This window comes from Anser brachyrhynchus (assembly GCF_964034855.1).
Source record: "Anser brachyrhynchus genome assembly, chromosome: 9".
Classification (NCBI taxonomy): domain Eukaryota; kingdom Metazoa; phylum Chordata; class Aves; order Anseriformes; family Anatidae; genus Anser; species Anser brachyrhynchus.
The window spans coordinates 7536561-7558056 of NC_137703.1; the positions used below are offsets into that span (position 1 = coordinate 7536561).

The window sequence follows — 21496 nt, forward strand, 5'->3', positions numbered from 1 at the left end:
CAGGTCTGGAAGAGAAGAGCTTGCCTTTTCCACTTAATCCAGCCAGTCTTCACCTGCGTGAGGGGAAGGATTTGCAGCTGGACCTTGTTAGCCTGGAAGCTTGGAAGGGGTCAGACTTGGGTAGCTGGTTAGGAGAAAAGCTTTTCAGCTGGACCAGAAGCCCAACAAGAGGCTCTCAGCTGCCCTAAGGGACAGTGGACCTAGATAGTCCTTTTCCCCCAAAACAGCAAATTCCAGTTGGAATTCCCATCAAAACAGCGTGGAGAGAGAGAGAACGAGCAAATAAACCTTTCTGCTAAGTGCATCTCCTTTAAGCAATGTCACATAACTCATTAATGCTGAGAACTATGTGCAGCCCCACACTCTGAAAGCACCCCAAAATGACAAAAATAACGTGTGCACTTACTAAGCACTTAACGTCTTCAAAGCACTATACCAATATTAACTAATTTTTTAAGGAGCTAATTACTGAGGGAAAGACATTTATGACTTTTGTGAGCACGCACATTGGGTGCGTGCCAGGTATCCTTTGAAGGACCCCACTGAACTTGCTGGGGCTGGGGCTTGCTTTGGGGGTTGTGGTGGGGACCTGCCTTCTGCTTCGTAGGAAGACACTGAGCTTAGGAGGACCCGGTGGCAGTGGTTCCCATCCTGACCCGTCACTGCAGCCAAAATCCACAAGGGGCCGTTTCCAGATTTGCCCCTTCCAATCTCTACGGCAGTCTGTGCGCAAATCCATGACTAATCAGCGTGCATGAAATAATTGTTATATCCCACAGCCACAGTGACTTCACAAGGTGCTGCTCAAAGATGTGAGCTTAAAAAACCTGCACAGAAAATAGGAAAAGATGGGGAGGAAATCAAATGCGAATAAGATTCATTTAAAGCTCAGTAGGGAATGGATAAGGATAGCAAAAAAATCAGAGTGAATTAATGCTGCCAAAGGATTTAAAGGGAATACGAAAGATACTTATTACACGAGCACTGGGGGAAGGCAAGCAAAAGTTGTAGAGAGAATGTATGTCTATTAATTAGTAAATTGGGGTGGGTATGGAACTAATGATGACTAGAATTTATCTTTAATTAGACAGATGAAAGAAATTCAGAAATAAGGAAAAGCCAATAAAATATCTCTTCCTAGTCAACATGTGAGGAACTACTTGAGGTAAAACGAGCCTATAGATAAACCTGATATGGATGAGCCCAGGATATTGGGGGAAGTGGTCAAAATGCCGTACTCCATGTGATTCTCTCTCTCCAATTGTGAACATAAGACTAAGAAGTGACTAAAGTATATACAGACATGTAGAAGGAGAAATAAATGATCGCAAAAGACTGCTGAAAAATCTACCTTTCTAAAATAAAGAAATCAGCATTGTTTTGATATGTGGCAAAGGTGAGGAATACGAAGGCAGTTGGTGCAACCTGGCCCCCAGAAGGTTCCCAAACAGCCCCTGGGTGACTGCAGTCCCTTGTGACAAAGGCCACTGCTGCCAGGCAGCTCTCTGCTCCTAAATCTGTCACCAGGCTGCAGGCAGGAGGTCCCCATCCTGGCCAGGCACTGTGCCACCGCAGAGAGAGCCCTGGCAGGGAGGATGGTGCTTTGCAGATGGTGCTGAGCAAGGCACGCTGCTGCAGGGCCTGCCGAGGCACTTGGGGTGACCTTGCTGCAGGACGAGGGCAGTTGCTTTCAGCAGGTGGAGGGACCTCAACCCCTGGCTCCAGCCCTCCAGGGAAATGGTGCCCCAGATCTTCGCGGGGAGTCACAGCCTGGGCTTGGTATTATAAAGGCAGAACTCCCAAATAGCTGAGCCCACGGTGTAGGACTACCATAACAGTGACCCCAAACACCCATTTTTAGAGGTGCCTGTACACCCGCCTACCTTGGAGGCAACTCTGGTCATGGATGTTTGGCACGCCTCAAAGCTGGCCCCGGCAGCACAAAGCCTCAGGCAGCGTCGGTCTAGCAAGAATAAATCTCTCCAGACAAACTTGATTGCTTTTTTGATAGAAACAGAAAATTAACGGATGAAGGGAATGCTGGAGCTGTAATATATTTGCATCTGAGTAGGGCGTTTGATACTGTGCCTCATGAAATCTTTCTAGAAAAATTAATTTAAATCAGCTTAGAAATGAGCATTGCCTTCTTGATTGAAAACAGGCTGGAAGGCTATGGAGAGAATGGCAAAGCATGGAGCTGAAGAAGAGTCCATAGAAGAACCACAAAGCTCAGTTTTACAAGAAGTTTTAATTTGATGTCTTCACTGTTTGTGTAGAAATGGAGGAGGAGGCAACGTGTTAATAAGGCATGCAGATGAGGTGACATTAGGAGGAACTAAAATCCTCCACAAAGGATGTGAACAGATCCAGAGACAGAAGCAGAAGGATAAGGACACTATAAAATGAATCTGGGGTTGGTTACAGCACAGGAGAATTTGACCAGTTTTCCTGCTCGCTGGAGCAGAGCAGATCAATCAGTTTTCATTGGTAGGAGGGAAGGAGGTTTCGGTTCATAATTCTGCCTGCCTGCTTCTGCAGGTGTGAATATTGCCAGTCTGAAGACTTAGGAAAATCCGCTCATATCCCAGCTTCCTTCCTAAACAGCAAGTTTTGAATTACACATCCAATTATACAATTTGAGTATTTTCTAAGTTAGTGTCATAAGGCAGGGTTTTGACTTCCACACGGTTGAGGGATGATGGATAAATGATGTTCAGACTCCACACTGCAGTCTTCAGGACAGATATGCAGATCCAGAATTACTCATTAAAAAAATCAAACCTAGCGTTTTAGAATCTGTCTGCCATATCACTGAAACAGAACAGTAGGTGAAACTTCATCTTCTCCCTCAAAACTCGCGGGGACAAATCAGACCCAAGCTGGAAATGAGGCAGGGTGGCGGGGAGGGCAGCGGTGCGGGGCAGCCCGGGTTCAGCCCACCTCGATGGTGCTGTGCTGCTGCCGCACCTGGAACACTGCCTTCGGTCCTGGGGAGCTCGTTAGCGAGGAGATAGTGAAAAATTGCAGGGAGTTCAGAGAAGAGCAACAAAAATTATCAAGAGGATGGAGAGATTCATTTGTAAGGAAAGATTAAAGGAGCTAAATCAGTACTGGAAGGACTGAATTTGTAATGTACTGTCACTCTGAGAAAAATGGCTTTGGAGAGACGTTACAGGCTAGAGCTGAGCGGTGTAAACACCAAAGACAGGGAAGAATTCAGTAGCTTGGAAAGGTGTAAAGGAAAGTACGAGGAGCCAGAAGCAAGAAGGGGGACATACAGAGTGAGTAGCTATAAGCATTTCCTGACGGGAAGCCTCATGGTTTGCAATGCTTCAACTTAGAGTGAAGAAAAAGCAGATGTGCAATGGGGGTGCTCCCACCATGCCCCAGGAGGACCAGAAGATCACCGCGTGTCTTGCTGCTTTTGGTGGGCAAGGCACAGGTCCCTAGCTGGGGGTTACACGACAGCACTGGCTGTATGAATATGTACGAGGCTATTGTTCGCTGTGAGCTGCGGTGACAGTATCATTTCCTCACGTTATTTCAAATTTCCTTTAGTGAGCATTTGTTCGGAAAGAAGAGTCTGGATTCAGGTCTCTGAATCTTTTTTTTTTTTTTTTTTTAATTTTCTTTGATTGTCTGAGAGCTTTTATGCTTGGTGGTACTGTGAGACCAGACACGGGCACACAGGTTTCCTCCCCTGGTATGCACATGTAAAGTTTCCAGCTTAATCGCTCCCACTTGCAGTCACTTGTTACTGCTCTGCAGAAATGCATCTTTATGTCCTCAAGTGCAGCTGCTCAGTGCCAGCAGCAACAAGTTCAGGGCAGAGATCCTTAATGCCTTGTCCAAGTTGATGCACGTTATTCTTCAGGATTGCAGCCTCGTAGGGATTGTGTAGCTAATGTAACACAGCATCCTGTTTTTCTCATTTATTTTGTTTTACTTCATACTCTGCATTGCTTTCACCTCTCAAATATTGATTAAGTCAAGTCAAAGCCTTGTACTAATCAGAGTAGCAGGGTTTGCATTGTTATACACATGTACCCATTATAAGTGGGTTTTGTAAAGTAGTTTGGGAGCTATCTGTTTCCAGACGTAGACAAGGTCTGAGTGTTTTAGCTGAGATCAGCTCTCAGGTTCAGTACCACCTAGGTTCTGTTTCACTAGTGATTTTCAGTGCGCTAGAAAATGTAGTCCCGTCCTCTCTCCTCATGATGGTTAATTAAAGCAATTTGTGTGAAGCAAATCAACTTCCATGGATGATTAAAGAAAGGGAAGGATCGGGTAGGTACATAGCATCTACCTTGAGTTTTAACAATGTACTATCTGAAAAAAACATGGAAAGAAATGAAATTAAACCTCTTTGTGAGTAGTGGTTGCCCCAACCCAAAAAGCAGCAGCCCAGGAGAAGACAAGCACTCTTATAGCACCGAGAGCTAAATTCTTCTTTCATTTGTACCACTGAAACTCCTTGAAATGAGCAGAGTTTGCAGAGGGCGTACCTGGAGGGAGGGCACAGACCCTGCAACCGATGGGGCGACTTCTGCCTGCCCGGCTCCCGGCAGCTGCCAAGTGTGGATTTCTAATCTTTGCACAAAGCCGGAGATGTAGTCAAATGCCTCGGCATTAGTCATTTATATTCTGCCTCCGGACACTTTCATTCCTCTTGCTTTGAGTAATATTTTTTCAACCTTGTCTTCTCATTAAAATTTCCTCTTCATTATAGAGAGTTTCAATATAATTTCCTCCTGAACTGAGCTCAGGGTACAGCCCAACTAATAAGAATTGCATGATCCTCATTATTATGCACACATAACCCATTATAATTGAATCTTATTCCACTTTAATTGCACGTGTTTACAAACACTGTATTCACTGCAACAGATTATGTATTTTAGTTGATTGTGCCATTAATGATTGAAAAGCCAGTGTCATTTTGCATTAAAAACATTTTTTGCTTGCATAACAAGTGACAACAGAAAACTTGTGGAGAGCCACAAGGTACGTTTCTAACTTTCTCCTGCTTATTTTTAACTGTTGAACAGAGCTCTGCCTCAAACTGAAACGTTCCTCCTTAGAAATGCAGCAGTTTGGATCACTCAAACCATCTTCAGGCTTCCACAGTGTGGCAGGATTTTGGTTAAATACTCATTTGGGGTTGAATTTGGAGGCCAGATTTTTTTCAGTGACAGATCCCTTGCTGTTGTCAGTGCTCTGTATCAGCCAGGCAAGCCCAGCACCTTTGCACTCTCCGAGCAAAGCTTTGCACCCCGAGCTCCCCCTTCCCCAGTGTGCTTTAATGCCCCCCCCCCCCGGCCGCCTGGTGCTTTGGGTTCTGGTCAGTGCGCTCAGGTCAGCAGATGCAAAATGATTTTGGAAATGTTGCTCCCGAGACTTTAGGTACTGAAGAGAATTGGAAAATTTGGCAGCACATTGTGCTGCTTTGGTGCAAGGTCAGTTAGATAAGGTCAGTCGGGATGTTAAATCTAGCCACTGCCTAGTTTGTCATCAGGTTTTATAACAGGAACAGGGGAGCCTGATAGAGCAGAGACTCCAGAGGAAAAAATATTAAAAACAAACCAGTATTTTAACCAAGATTTATAGAAAATGTACTTGTTTTTATGTGCCTTTTCTCAGATACATTTACCCTGTGTAGCATTAACTGAGATATATGTGCTACATCTGGGCTCTGTTCAGCTTTTTCCTCGCATAGGTTTATCCTGCTGCTCTTCAGGAACCTCTGCAGGGCACAGACTCCCCTAAAGCTGCTCTTCAGGCACCAGTAACACCCTGCTGCAGATGCTGACAGGACCACCCACTGCGAGCAGCTCTCAAAGAGTCCTCAAAGCTAGTAACGATTTTGCCACCACTGCATCGCAGGCCCAGTGGCTTTCCCTCGAGCTTCCCCTGTTACAGCAAGTCTGTAACTGGGAGCTGACTTCGTGGCCCCAAACGTGCACGTTGGCTTGTGAAATTCAATCGTCATTGAATAAAATACTGTTACATGAGTGGAGGAGAAAGAAGGGGTTTGTCCTAAGTGAAGGAGGTTTTGGCAGAAATCAAAATGCAGGTGATGTGCTCAGCATCTTCAGGATGCAACTGTTTATGGCTTTGACAATAAATAATACATCAGAGGCATTGACAAATGGAGCTTCACAAAACCCCGTGGAGTAAATCAGCAGCTGTTATCCAGGGCAGGGAGGCAGATGGGGCATTAAAAGGTTAAGCAACTTGACCAAGAGGATAGAGCAAGCCTGGGACAAAGCTCCTGTGATGCCCAGATCTCCACTGGTAACCCCAATCCCATTTCCTTCCTGATTTTCTTTTGGCTGTTACCAACTGCTAGGAACAGCCACCAGTAATGCACTTGGATGCTAAGTTGTCAGAAGGATGTGAAGGCAGGAGATAAATTAATGATTTTTGTGTTCTGTGTATGGATTTGCAGAGAATCTCAGGATTTAATTTGGACACTCTCAGTTCTACCATGCCTTTTTGGTTTCATCTATTGGATTTTTGATAACTATAAAGCCCTCCAGTGGGAATGGGGATTTGAATTGTTTTGGGGTGGAATTAAGCAATATAGCGTGATTCTGTGTTTATAGCAAGAAGGCTTTTGTTTTCTGCTTATCGGGATTTGGGCAGTAACTGTGCTCTTGTTATTAATTGTTGTGCATTATGAGTCATGGTAAACTTACTGCATTGTTTAAACTATTTTCCAGGCATCATAAAATGCTTAAAGGTTTCATATATCTTCAAGTGTGAGATATTGGCCACTATTACCCGGTTGTGTAAGGAGGGATGGCGGTAAGATTATATATCAGCAGGTGCGCCAATAATGTGGAGGTGATCTTGCAGGCTTTTGTTTACTCTGATTTATGTCAGTTTGCTGTGACTTAAAAATGCTTTCAGCTGAACCAGTTTAATCCACCCAGTCTGAATTCGGTGAAAGCAGGATCTCATCGCTGTAGCTGCCTTGCCGCTTCTTCCTTCCTTCCTTTCTTCCTTGCCCACTGTCCCTCCTGCTCGGCTGGCCATGCCGTAGCAGGCAGTTCAGGTGAGGTTTGCACTTGAGTTGAGATTTTTTTTTTTTTTGCTTTTAGGGTCGAGGGTGCCCCACACCCCTCTTTTGCAAAGTTATTCCAAGCCCGTAGTCAGGACCTAGTGCTGACCAAATGCTTGCTGTCTTGTGACGAGAAGTGTGGCAGAAGTGAAAAGCACCGCTGTTATCACTGTCCTCTGAAATGTGGTCCCTAGGGGAGCTGACATTTGAAGGGTTCTCGGTATGTGGTGAGCTCTGCTGTCAGCCTGGGAAGCCAGGATTCGGGAATGGTGGCTCGCAGGTACTTTGTGCCACGCATTGAGGAGATGAAGCTTTTGTTTGGGGAGCACGGCTCTGCAGAGCTCTGGAAGGAGCCGTTCCTGTAGCTCCAGGAGAAGAGTTGGTACAAGGTCAGAGCTTTTAGAAAGGGCAAAGAGAAAACAAACCATGCAAACCTTGCCTGTGTGTATTTGCATGCATGTATACATATGCGAGCAAGTTTGTGGATATAATTAACTCCTAGGTTTCTGGATGCCTTCAGACCCAGTTGAGGAATACATTTTCATCTTTGTGTGAATGTCACTGCATTAACCTTAAAAGAGGAAGGAGGAGGGATTTAAAGCACTGCAATAAGGCTGTATTGAGGATGAATCCCTTGCAAAATTCTTGTGCTAAATCAAACTCATTTTTAGTTACATAAACTCATAAACTCTTGCATCACTCAAATGATTATCTTTATACTTTCATTACTGATAAATGGCCAAATGTGTCATCATTGTTTTTAAGCTGGCAAAGATATTTGCTCTCAGCCTGAGATGTTGTCTGCCAAGCTTCAGGACTGAAGCAGCTTTTTATGCTTGAAGCTTTGTACACACAAGCCTCTGTGCAAAAAAATAAAGAAGGGTTTATCGCTGACAAGTTGGCACAATCTTAACTAGCGTTGAGCAGCTGGAGAATCTGGAAAGCACATCAGAGTTGAGTCAGTGGGGAAAAGAGGAAATTCTGCAAACAGTCACCAAATTCTTGCCATAAAAGGAACAAATTAAAGGGAGAGGTGAGCAGACAGTGCGCTTCAAAGGTGGGACAGATTGCAGAAGGCACAGCATGTTGGTGTGACCATTAGAAACCAGGTTGCGAAGTGATTAATGAACCGGAGTTGCTTTCTGGTTCTTGGGACCAGAAATCGATTGCATCCCAACAGGAACACCAGAGATCTGCGTGCAGAAGTCAAGCCACCACTGAAAATCTCTGCTCATAGCCCATGCTTTCTAAGCACGCTCCCTTCTTCCAGCAAACACTGATAATTTGAACTTTACAGCCAGGCTGCTTTACTGGGATTTTAGTGGGGAAGGCTGGTGGAGGAGGACAAGAAAATAAATAAATAAATAAAACCAGGAGAACAGAATCAGTGGCATGCAGTGCTTAGAGCTTCAAAAAAATGTTTAGAAGTGCATCAGGTGGGATGCTGGATGTGAGGAGAGCTCAGCTCCCAGCCCCAGGCATTCCCTGAAATCCTGGGAATGCCTGCAGTGCAAATCTCCTGTCCATGGTGGGACGTGACATCTCACACAAATGTTTCCTGTCCCTGCTTTGCTGGGTGCTGCTAAGCTGCAGAGTGGCTTGGTGCTTCAAGCTGATACTCAGAAACAAATGGAGGGGCTTTCAAGCACCAGAAATACCCAGCGATTAGCTCAACAGTGGCTAAAATAAAAGCAGCATCATGCATGGAAGGATATTTGGCATTTTTCCAGGCCTTCGCAAATACAAACCCCCGTCAGTCTAAAGAAGCATTAGGAGTTTATGATGTGGAAATAACTGGCTGGTGTGTGACGCATTTCGAGCTTATGGTGAGCCATCTATTAGAAGAAAATGTTTTAGACATTCTGGGGCTGGGCTCAACCTCACTGCTGCAGGCCAAATGCCATGAACATGAGGCGAGCGTTTCAGAAACAGAATAGCCTGCCATGCGCAAAGAGGGAAGAGATCAGGAAACATTAGACATAATTACTCCTCAGCTATTTAATACTCAGATGAGCTGATGGGGAGAAGTCTTCTGTAATAGCTGAGTTCGGGCGGCTTATATCTGCTGTGGTGTCATCTTTGCTGGCTTCTCTCACTCTGAGGCATCTACCAGATGGACAGAAACCTTTTACAGTTTGACCATTTGACTTGAAGCAAGCTCTCAGAGTAAAAGGGAATCTGCCGAAATGGCAAAAGTGAGTGAACCGTTTTCAGTGCATCTATTTTAGCAACAACAACAAAGGCAGCTCCGTCATGTCCAGCAGTCAAGGTCAGCAAGACCTTGGGTTTGAGCAGCAGCACCCTACCCACGCCGGTGGGCCCAGGCGATTCTGGAGAGCTGGGAGTCACAAGCCCTCCATGGACACCACCCGGGTTTACATATACCGTCAGCAACAGAAAACATTTGTTTTACAAACGAGCAAACTGAAACAAGGAATAGTCTTGCCCAAGAAGTCAACCAAACACTCAGCAACCACAGAGACTGCGACTGCCAGTGCCTCTTTTAGCTGCATTCCCCCTGGGACCAAGCCAAGAAGTATCAGCGCCTACATTCATACATACTCCTCAGTGACAAAAGATGGCAATGAATCCTCCATTACCAGAGCAATCCCAAGTGGTATTCACAAGATCCTTAATCATTTCCTTAATGAGCAATTTCTGGTGTGCTTCCTTTCTCTAGAGCAGGTCTTAGCTGGAAGGAAGCCTGGGGCAGGTTCAGGAGGGCAAGTCTCCCCCTTCCATAACCCCGGGGGTGCAGGAGCTACCCGAGGTTCCTGCCCTCAGGGCAGTGATACCACACCCCACGTTGCTCCTCTGATCCAAGAGCTCCTGGTATTCATGTAGAAAGTGCAAAAAAATATGAGCCAAAACTCAGTCAGACTGAAAAATGGGCCCGACCATTATTTTTTTTTTCTTTAAATACTCACTGTCTATCCTCCAGGTACTTTTAATTCTTCTATATGCTATTTTTGTCAAAAGACAAGATTTGTGCTCTTTATTTGACAGAATCTTTTCAATTCCTCTGAAAAAGAGAAACTGTGGAAATATCAGTTCCAGCTACAAGGGACTACAGGAGTGATTCGGTGAAGACCTCTCTGCTGGAGAAGCCCTAGTAGGTGTCACCCAGCCAGAAGGAAGGGACACTTGGCCCAAGCTCCTCACCTCTTGGAAACCATCTCTCCCGCACTGATTACAAATCCAGGCTTATTTTCCCATATATAACCTGTGACACAAAGAAGCTTCCCAAAAGCAAATACTTCTTTCCTGAAGTGCCCAGTACTCCTCAAATGCTGACAGTACCTGGACACTCACACTCTTTTATTTTCCTGTCAGACAATACCAGCTGCCAGCATGCTCTGCACAGCCTGAACTTGTTAAAAGAAAGCACACAGTTCCAGGAACAGCGAGTGCCCTTTGCTTCCTGACTTAATTATGATAGCATTTTTATGGACTTTCGCAAGTACTTTTATGCCCAGAAGACTGGGTCTGTTGCAGGATGAGCTGAGGACATCATCGCTCTTTGAGCAAAAATTTGAGGGGCATCCTTGGTGCTTGTCACTATTAAGAAAACGTGTCAGGAGGTACTTGCATGAGTAACATGACATCTCAACCTTGCTGCTCCTTGCCTAGCCTTTCTTTTCGAGCATTTCTCCGAATGAAGGAGACATTTACTTTATGCCAGTAGAAAGAGAACATTTCTCTGTGCTCCATGAGGCTTATATTATTCTGCTGTAATCCTGCTACCTGCTGGGATGCGTCATCGTGGCGTAGAGCTGTGGCTTTTATCAGCAGACACAAGCAAGCCCGGTCAAAGTGCCAAGCCAGCCCCAGGACGTGCAGGGCGTCAGCACTGCCCTGCCCCACCACTCGCATCCCCGCGTCTTGGCGGTGCCATCAGCGGGAGGCCACAACGGGTCCAGCCACAGCCGTGCGGGTTTTGGTGCAATTAGGCTGGGGTTAAAATGAGCTACTAATTCTCTGCAGGAGCCTGCAAGTACCTTATCCTGGGAACAACGCTGCAGCAGAGCCACAGCTCTTTGCTGGTGAGTGCCACAGCCCCTGAAGGGACAGAGCTTGGCTCGGTGCTGCTCCCCAAACACCACGGCGGGAGGAGCAGAGGCAGCTGGAGGTCCCTTTAGCAAGAGACAGCAAGGAGGGAGAAGGGGGAAGGACTGCTGCTCCTCCACCTTCCGCTGCTTCTGGTTTCCTGGGAGTCGAGGCTCAGACCTGCTCTGTTTTCAGGATTCAGATAAAAGTTGCAGGCACAGGTCATGAATCCTTCAGCTGCAAGAAAGCCTGACTCCTTTTTGTCTGCGGGGCAGGAGCAAGAGCGCAGTCACTCTGCCGTGCCCCCCGAGCGCAGCGCTGCCCGGCAGGGGGGCCCAGCACGGAGCCAGCCCGTTCCTTCATCCAGGGGCCAGAAAGCTGCTGACACCCACAGACGTGCACGTTGGGGATATTCACGCATGGACTCACAGAGCCGGCCTTCGGTGGATATTTTCTGTGCCCCTGACTGGTGCAAAGGCTCTTCTCTGAGCCCTCTTCAGCCACTGCCTCACAGGGGCAGGGTTTCACAGAATCACTGCCAAACAGGAGATCTGATGGCTGGAAGGGAAAGCAGAGGGCTGGGAGGGGGCTCTGCGTCACTGAGCCCAAGCCTCCGCGATCACAAGCCACAACGTCACAAGATCCCTTTCAAGCAGCAGTGAAGCTCTGTCTTAAAGCTAGTTTTTTTTTTACCTCCACTTCTTTGTCGAGAGGACTAATCCGGTGCCTCGTTCTTCTGACGGCTGGAAATCTCAGAATTTCCAGCCTAAGTTTATCCATGACCCATTTATACCTATTTGTTCCTGTGCCAACACTGGTCTTCAGTTTAAACAGCTCTCCTCACTCCCCAGTGTTAACCCTCCTGCCCCCTGCTTTTATAGACAGCAATCACACCTCTCAAGGCAAATAAAGGCTGCATTTGCTGCACTTCTCTGCAGCTGATCCTATTTTAACACACCTTTTCTGAGGTTGTGTGCCAGGACTACCTCGTACTCCAGGCGAGACCTCTTCAGGCCCTGGCTCCAGAACAGCTGGTGTCACTTCCTTCTTTATCATTTCAGAAGATGAACCCCATTTCACTGAAGTAACGCATGGCATGATTCCCATAAGAACTGTGAATCCCCATGAGAATCATGAATGCAGTTAACCTCTCCAGCCAACCCTAAAGGGACTGCAGGGGCAGCCACTGCACCCAAACTTTCCCCAATACATCATTTACTCTCCCTGACTCTCCAGTCATTTCCTGCACAATGCCACTAATCCCTGTTTTCTCCAGTTTGACTAATCTTTTCACTATGTCAAATACTTTGTAGAAGTCCAGAGAGATTAGATCTACTGCACTGCTTTTGTCAAGAAAATCAATTATCTTATCAAATAAAACCATCAAGTTCATCTGACACAATGTACCTTAGGTAAAGCTGCATTGCATTCTCTCCCTCAAAAAGGAGTCATTTTCCTTCATAAGGCTTTGTGTAACATTGAGGTCAGACGAGCTAGCCTTTAGTCACATCAACCATATTTTTCTCTTAAAATATATAAGTAGGTACTGTACAGAGGGGTGACAGGAACCAAGTCCTATCTGGGTATAGATTCCCCACCTATTGGTGCCATCAGAGCTACAGCAAAATAACAGCTAACCTCTATTACTTACTTTTCTGGCATATTTTTGTTTGTTTTGTTTTGTTGTTTAAAGTTTGGAGTGTTCTACATTCATTCCTTCGGAAGTGGTTTACAATTGGATTTTTACAGTGCCAAAGTGCAGGTTCTAGACCAGGTTCTAGAGAAGTAACGTAGGCCCTGCATTTCCACATGACCAGTAGAAACAAAATGCTATGTCCTTTCCCGTGGCAATTAGGGAAACTGTTCTCTAAGACAGATCAAAGAATTGTAAAGTACACAGGAGCAGGTGATTAGAAATGAAAATAAAATTGAGGATATTAAATGTGTTTTGCTTGGGTTTGCTCCAAAGCTTTCTAGATGGCACAGTCAACAGTCTATTAGGTGCTCTCAGCCTTCTGGCTGGGGATCTAATTCTTTAGCAACTCTGCATCCTCTGGTCACTCCTGGAAAAGGACCTGGATTTGGGGACATGATGGGCTCCCATGTGCTAAGTTTATGTTAAGGAGTTATTCAAATTAACCTCTTTTCACTCCCTAGTTCTCTTCATCCTACCCCGAGGAATTCCTAAGCAGTGCCAGTTTTTCATAGACCTCCTCCAGGAGGAAGCCCTAACGAGATCATGAGCCCCCTTGAAGTGCAGCTTCGGTGAGGGAGGAAGATGGGGGTGTGTTGTGGTTTAACCCGGCTGGCAGCTAAACACCACACAGCCGTTCACTCACCCTCCCCCCTCCCTCTCTGGGATGGGGGAGAGAAACGGGAAAGTGAAGCCTGTGAGTTGAGATAAAGACAGTTTATTAAGACAGGAAAATAATAATAACAATAATAATAATAATAGTGATAATGGTAATAGTATTAACAATAATAATGTGTAAGAAACAAGTGATGCACAATGCAATTGCTCACCACCCGCTGACCGATGCCCAGCCTATTCCCGAGCAGCCGGCCCCCCCACCCCGGCCAGCCACCCCTATATATTGTTTAGCATGACGTCAGATGGTATGGAATACCCCTTTGGCCAGTTTGGGTCAGCTGTCCTGGGTCTGTCCTCTCCCAGCTCCTGCTGCACCCCTAGCCTGCTCGCTGGCAGGACAGAGCGAGAAGCCGAAAAGTCCTTGGCCTGGTGTAAACACTGCTCTGCAACAATTAAAACATCAGCATGTTATCAGCGCTCTTCTCATCCTAATCCAAAACATAGCACCCTACCAGCTACTATGAGCTACTTAACTCTGTCCTAACTGGAACCAGGACAGGGTGGAAGGCAAGGAGCTGGAGGGGTTTCAGTCCCAGGTCACGGCACATCATTATGCTTCGTGTTTGCTGTCTAATGGCTGACTGTCCACCATGATGACACCATCCTGAGCCTGCCCCTTACCAAGCCTTCATTCAGCACAGCCCTTGGATGGGCTCTGAGTCTCACCCCCCTCCTCATTTTTAGCACCCAGGCCAACCGCAGTGGCACTAAGGCCATTTCGGTAAGAGCTCATGAGACAGACCTCCAAGCCATGTTTTACGGGACTAAGTCAGGTATTTTGCTGTTTGTACTATGTGCAAACAATAAAGTTGATGATTAATGAAAATTAAGAAAAACGAGGGCATTTCACTCGAACTGTTCTAGGACCATCTCAAACGGCCTTTGGTGGACAATTAACCTCCTGCTCCTATTACAAAAATAAAATGAATGGTCAGTAACTTGAATTAGAAAAGAAAGTTAAGAAACTGAAACATGGTTATTAACAAAGATGGACCCTGTAAGAATACCAGAGTCCAGTTGAAAATTCAGCCAAATTTGAACTCAGCTGCAAAGAAAAACCACAAAACATTTTTATGAACCTCATAAGGAAGTTTTAGCAAATCTGATTATGCAGGGAAAAAAAAAAAAAGCTCTTGTCATAATTAATCCAATTCAAAAATCAGATGCCAGCAATGGGGGAAATCTCCTTCTCATTTATATTCCTGTAAACCCACTGAAAAAAAAAAAGGGCTTCAGGAAAGTTTAAGACTTCCTTTGTAAAACTACATTGCTTGACAGTTACTGGGCTCATACTTATGTGTAGGTGGCTCTCCCATCATTATTATTTAGTGGACAAAAGATCTAGAGAGCAAAATCCCACTTCAAGATTTAAGTTTTTAAGAGTAAAATGCATTTGTACATCTAGAGTCAGAAATTGTAGAAGGCAGTAGTAATTATACAGTAGAGAATATCTATCACACCAGGTGTGTAAGCGCAGTGTTGATCATTAAAAATGAGTCATTAAAAATAGCTACATTAAAAATTAATGGCATGAAATTTCTTCAGAGTATCTCAGATATTTCATGTAGTCCAAGGAACGTTCCAGTATCTAAAATACCAAGAGGCTACTGAAGTCAAGTACCTGAATAATTTGGGGCAGGCGGTGTCTCTTTGTTCAGTGGTTGTAGAGCCCTTGACACAACGGAGCAGTCCCTGACAGGGAACCCTGAAAGGGCCGAGCCATCCAAAATAATTAACGCACGTGATTGATTTCTTTGCAAAAGAGAGGAAAGAAAAAGCAGATTTTCAGCGTTGGGACTCCGAGCTGTGTTCACAAGGCTCCTGACCACGTCCTACTAGCAGGTACACTGGGTCAGAGCGGGCGCTGGCACAAGAGGGATGGGTGCTCTGCTTGCTCGGTGGACCCATGCCTGTTAGCATCAGCGAGGCAGCCAAAGGCCTGTTGTGCCAGCACGGTTATTTCCCTCCTCACTCCACCAGCAGCAGGAGATGTCTGGAGAGCCAGGCAGGTGCTCCAAGGAATCACCTTTTCCTTACGGAGCAATCACATCCGAGCTTGCTGCTGGGGGCTGAGCGCGGCTGAAGCCCCCGGGCCCGGCAGGGGCTGATGAGCCGCCGAGCGCAGCACGGGAGCAGCGGGCAGCAGGGGCAACCAAGGGCCACAGTGGATTCAGTCCTCTCTGCAAAAATAACAGCAACCCTGCCTGGGAAAGAAAAAAAAAAAAAAAGAAAAAAAAAGAAAAAAAAAAAAGGCAGTATACACACTGTGAGAGACAGATGGGACCCCGGGGATATTTGTTCCTGCACTACCAGATCCGTCATGCTTCCCCCAACAGGTACTGCATGGCCGGGGATTGTGTTTTTTAACTAGTTTACTGCACCAAGGGGTGTTTGAAATATAAACATGAAAACTAAGTAAAGAAAATACATCTTTCTTGCCGTGGCTGTGGGCAGGAGGAGGGTGGATTAGAGGAGGCAACCAAGGGTTAGCGATGCAGCCTGCGTGAGTGTGTGCGTGAGCACAGGTAGTGAGGCCAAATTGCATCTGCAGAGCCTGATCCTGCAACATCCAGATGGTCTCACTGGAGCTGAGGCATTATTTGAGGAAGTAAGGACTTTCCGGGACTGATTTTCTAGATTTGTTCTATTCACTCACCATTAAAACAGCCGGTGCCTGTGGGCTGAGGCTCCAGCTGGGAGCCCCTGCAACAGAAGCACAGGATTTGGGTACTGTTGGGCAGATCCATGTGCAATGCATTTCTTTTAAGCATTTGGCCCCTCACAACAGTAGGGATGTGCTCCACAGCTTGCAGAGCATCTTCTGTGCCTACCTTAGAGTCCACGGTTTAGAGTCAAGGTTATTTCTAAGAGTCCCAAAGTAGAGCAAGTACAGACACAGGAATTTAGAGAATTCTCAAAACTTCCCAGAGCAAAGAAAAGGTCAGATTACAGGTGAATTTATGGACAAGCTGTTCCTTTTTCTTTTTTCTGTTTTTAAAGTTACCCAAGTGGAGAAATGATGAAATATTACCTCAATAGGTATAATGAGTATAAAATGATTTCAAACAGATGTAAACAGATAGCGTTAGGTAATTAAAAACAGAGATAACTCACTGGCTAAATTCCTCTGGAGTCCTCTTCACTGTGGCCTTTGGTGATACATTAATATTTTATATGCAAGATTGAAAAACGTATCAGAGAGGAGGGGAAGCACAGATTTCTTTTATCAGTGGAAAATGTGTGTTTATGCCAAAGGAGTACCCCTCTAGCCTGTGATAAAGGCAAAGCTTTATCATTCTGCCTTTCCTCTTGGAAAGCATGTGCTTGGTTTCCAAATACCTTTTTTTTTTTTTTTTGCCTGAGTCATTTATCCATATACTCATCCAGTGTCCGCAGTAGTTGTGATGACAGGGAATAAATAGGTGGCAGCTTTGTACAGGGGCTGTAATTTTTTCTCAGGGGGGAGATAACTTCGTACACAACCTATATATCTTTGGAGATGTACGTGTAACACCAAACATTGCCCTCTGTGGTATAAATCCCAAATAACTCTACTGCAGTAAATACAGTGAGATCCCACTGGTCACTCCAAATTTACACAGGACAACGAAGAGATTTGGACCCTTGCTGAATTTTTGGTAATCACACCCCAGAAATCCCCTGCTAGTCACTTCGGCGGATGCCCCACACCCTGCACCCACAGCCCCAGTGTGCTCTGAGCCCCTCTCAGCACCAGCAACAGGCTATGGATGGATAAAATGACAAAGTGGCATTTTGTGACAGCTTTCACCTGCTCCCACCAGCACATCTTTCCTCCAAAACAGGCCAGGCTGTGAGATGACTGGGAGGACACTGCAAGGCCAACTGTGCATGCAGGAGCATCTGGATGTGACCAGCGACGTACAGCCTGAACCTCACTGCACAGTGCAGAGGCTATGGAGGCAGATTTAGGCACTTACTAAGCAACAACATAGCTTGACAAGACTGAATTTCAGTTGTCCTATTTTAGTTCTTGGCCAAAGCTCACAAGGCACTTTGTAAAGGCAGAGCGGTGCTATTATTGCTGCCTTACAGGTGGGGAAACTGAGGCACAGCACTGCTAAACAGCCCCTCCACAGTGCAGAACCCAACACCCAGGCTATTTAGCTGCTCCCACAGCACGTCACTGCTCCACTGAAAATGGCCTTGCTGGGACACAGCAGTCACTTTCCCTCCCTCGTGGCATCCTCTCTCCACAACTTGATCCTTCGCACCTGGAGCACGGAGCTTAGCATACATCACCGAGTCATCAAAGACACCAAAACAGGCACTGCACTGATGCAAAAGACCTTTCAAAAAGAGAGAGAACAGAAATAGAAGCATGAGCTTCATCAGAGAAGTGACTATTCCACCAAAGCAAAGCAGCAGCTGAGGAAAGAATAAAAGGAAGAAGAGATTAAAGGAGATACTTGAGTCCTGAAGAAAGGAGAGCACTGCATAGCAAATGATTTGCAGGGGGGTGGGAAAAAAAAAAAGGCAAGGGAAGAATTATCCAGCAGTATCTTGCTAAAGTTGCTGGAGAATTAAAATTAACATAGGAATAGGACAGTGTGGATAGATAAAGCCAGTAAGAGTTGGCAAAGAAACAGCTAGACTCTGTATATAAAATCAGAGAGCAACTAAGTGGCCAATTTGGTTTTTCTGTGCAAGGTGAATAACACAGTGAATTATCCACCACAAAGCATGGGAAGCATAGCGGTGATGATTGGGAGAGTGCTTGAGGAAATTATCAACCGAGGACGAAACACCTCTGATCGTGGCATTCCAGGAGAGGAGTACGTTTGGAGAATTGCACACAGAGCTTAGACCAACATGTGCTGCAAATGTTTGAACAGTAATCCATTGCTTAACAAATGGGAAAGCAGCAGGCAGCAATTGCTGCTCAGCAGAACCGTTCAGAGCAAGGAACGGCCCAATACCTGCACACAAAATCAGGCTCTGAAAGCGCTGGTACTGAGCCCCACACAGAGGAGAGTAAAATCACTGAAGCATGAAATCCTGTTGGAATTACTCTACACATGCCTTGGAGACTGGCCCCAGCAGCTGGGTGTGCATCCTCAGATACATATTTTACTAGCATTTAAGCAGTAAACATTCCCTGGGCCCGACGAGCAGCATTGTGCAGGCAGCCTGTTTTGCTGGATTCTGCTCTGTTGCTGTTCAAACTTACAGTCAATCTTCGGTGATTTACTGAGGAGGATTGGGCGCACCAGAAATCATTTCATTTCATCATCTCTGCCCAAAGAATTCAATAGTTTACACTACCCATCACTGTGAAAGATGCTATTTGAGTCTGAATTTCCCCTCCAGGTAATCATAAAAGGATGCCTGACCCATATCTGAGCAGAAAAAAACAGCGAGCTGCTGTTTGCACCAGCAGAAGCAGCCTGAAGAGGGGAAGAGGTTTATTCTGCTGGCTTTGCTGGTACCTGTCTTAGGCACTTCCCATCTCTGCTGCTCCTCAGTACCACCGAGCGCTAGGTATCGTTGCAGCGTGTGGAAGCTTTGCTGCTTCTGAAAATTAGCTGTGCTTTATGGTAGGTTTGCTATGTGCAACATCCCGACTGGCAAATATTAATTAACTCGCACATCTGGAAGCGCAGTAAGACAGCGAGCTTTTGGAGATGGGAAGTGAAGGAAGGGTTAAGCAGTCTTTATTTTTGCCAGCAAGGATACGTACCCTCTTCCCCATCCACCCCCACCAAGTATGAAGCGCAGCAGATGTTTTGAGAACAGCCAGCCTGATCTATCAGCCTCTACATAAACGAAGGTTGAGTTAGCGAAGAAGAAGGCAAAATAATGTTTACAAGAGAAGAGCAAGAAGATTTCCGACACCTGGGCAGCTTAATGATGGCAGATGGCAAGAGCTGACTGCAAAGAGAAGCAGCAATGTACACCAGCAGCTGTCGAGCAAACAGGGAGGAGATCGGCCTCTGCCGAAACCGCGCAGGAAGGATTTAGTACCGGCAGTGCGACGAGGATGATAGCCTGAATATGCAAAAACAGAGGAGCCCGTGTTTTAACTCCTCAGACGACTATCGTCAGAAGTACCCAATGGGTTGTCAACCAGGGAGATTTTCACAGCAAGAAGCCGTCTATTTGCATCAAATAGTGTCAGCCTGCAAAGCGGCCGCTTCTGGGTCATTTAACAACACTCCAGCTGTAGATATTCTCTCCTAGGCGAGTGGCTCAGAAAGGGCTGTGTGAGAAAAAGGCAGTCAGTGTATAAAGGGGGACAGTCAAGCAGCAAGTGGAGGTGAACTATTCTCTGCAACGTAACTCAGATGTGGACAGCTTTGCAGGACACCTGGGTGTCCTGGGACTGTCAGCATGAGAGAGACTAGCAAGACTATGGCCAAACACGGGGCTGCGCTTCAGCGTCAAGAGACAACTGATTTCTGACTTTATGCTAGAGCTGCAGATTATGCCTGGTCACCCAGGACAGCCTGGCTGAGCATGTTCCTGCGGCACCATGTCAGCTGTTGCACCCCAGCGTTGTAGCAGGCACAGTGCTGCCTGTTTCCCCCCAGGGAAAGGAAGGGAGACATGCCAGAGCTGCAAACTCAGGACTGACATCGACGGCTTTCTTGTAAATCTGTTCACCTAAAAGCCAGGGGTGGGATTAAAACATGTAGCCAACATCACCATTAGAAGTTTATCTCCCCCCATGCTGGATTCATCCTTTCTATGGAAATTTTGTCATCAGCAAAATTCGGTTCTGAGCTCCGCAAAGCCCAAGAGTATCTAGATACATAGGACAGGATTTGGCCTACCTCATTTTAAGGATCCTTCTCCTGGCTAAGACTAATTTCCATTTATGCTGTAACTACACATTCTTGACACAGCCTGTTACCTGCCATGCACGTTGCATCTGCAGCTCTGCAGGCTAACACTGCGCTGACCACTGACACTCTTCAGAGAGACCCCAGGTGGAAGAGCCGTTGTTCCTGTCTCTCCTTTAATACAGGAATCACACCAACTACCTATGGATTAGGGAGACTCCCTGCTGCTTTCAAATGCAGATCCGTTTTGAAAAAGACTCAGCAAGCGGGTAGAAAGAGTGCTGTCTGATAGGTATGTGACTTCAAAACAAATTCCTAATGCTGCTGGAGAACTTATCACCACAGGGGAAGAAAAGGTTATAGTGTGTGTAACCTGCAGCTTTAATTATACTGTGTACTTCCCTGTGCAGTTAGGAGTGTGTAACAGATAGTTACACTTTCTAGTTATGTATCTATCAAATTCTCACTATAATTAGGATGACTCATAATGAAATTATGCGTTAGTCGCTCCATTCATTATATTGTTTGACTTACAATCAGCATACAAACTACAAATCTCCTGAATTCTTCTCCTTCATCCCTCCTTGGTTGTTTCCTATGCACATACCGGTCAGAAATAGGCAGAGGCATTATAAAATTGCCACTGCCACAGCTCCTTTGCAAGTGATGGGTTTTCTCCAAGAGGGTCTATTGCAGAGCTGAACAGCAGCCTTGGCTCCTGCAGAAGTCAGTAGCGTTTTGCTGAGGGAAAGCCAAGCGGAAGCACCCGTGAGCCCTCTGTTTCCCAGAGCAGCCCTACTTTGCCACAATCCAGCAGTCCGGGAAGGAAGGAAATTGCCATACCTGACCAACTCAGTGCTCCGTCTCTGTATCGTGTTTCCAGCAAGGAGCAGGCTGGTGCACCAGAAGAATGCACCAGCACTAGAGCCATGCTGTGGGTGGGGAGCACACATGAGCCCCATCACTGGTGGCAGCTGCTGTTGCTGCTCAGTGATTAGAAAAAGCTTGAGAAAAAGGAGTGTAGCTCAGAGTATCACCCTAAAACTGAACCATTTTGAACTACCAACCCCTAGAAGATCTTTCTGATCATTTCGCATCATCCTACACCTTACTCCTTGAATAATTTACCCCCCTTTCAGTTACCAGCCAATGTAAGTACATCTCCCTGCCCGTTGGGTCCCACAGCTCTCACAG

At 46.0% G+C, this 21496-nt stretch overlaps 1 protein-coding gene and 2 long non-coding RNA genes across 7 annotated transcripts in view; 1 reads left to right on the forward strand and 2 right to left on the reverse strand.

Annotated features, from left to right (window-relative positions):
* Window positions 1-7449, reverse strand: part of LOC308200010 — a 30600-nt gene extending 23151 nt beyond the window's left edge. The window contains exon 1 of the long non-coding RNA XR_013955151.1: window positions 1-7449. This is a non-coding gene — a long non-coding RNA (uncharacterized lncRNA).
* The window catches only part of LOC308200006 (calcium-activated potassium channel subunit beta-2), a 130586-nt gene that overhangs the window by 20921 nt on the left and 88169 nt on the right, over window positions 1-21496 (forward strand). The gene's annotated exons all lie outside the window — the stretch shown is intronic.
* The window catches only part of LOC308200007, a 64678-nt gene continuing 58732 nt past the window's right edge, over window positions 15551-21496 (reverse strand). The window contains exon 3 of one of the 2 annotated variants that reach the window (XR_013955143.1): window positions 15551-15685. This is a non-coding gene — a long non-coding RNA (uncharacterized lncRNA). Of the gene's footprint in view, window positions 15686-17794; window positions 17810-21496 lie in introns of those variants that run through there. The other variant, XR_013955144.1, reaches the window with a different exon arrangement.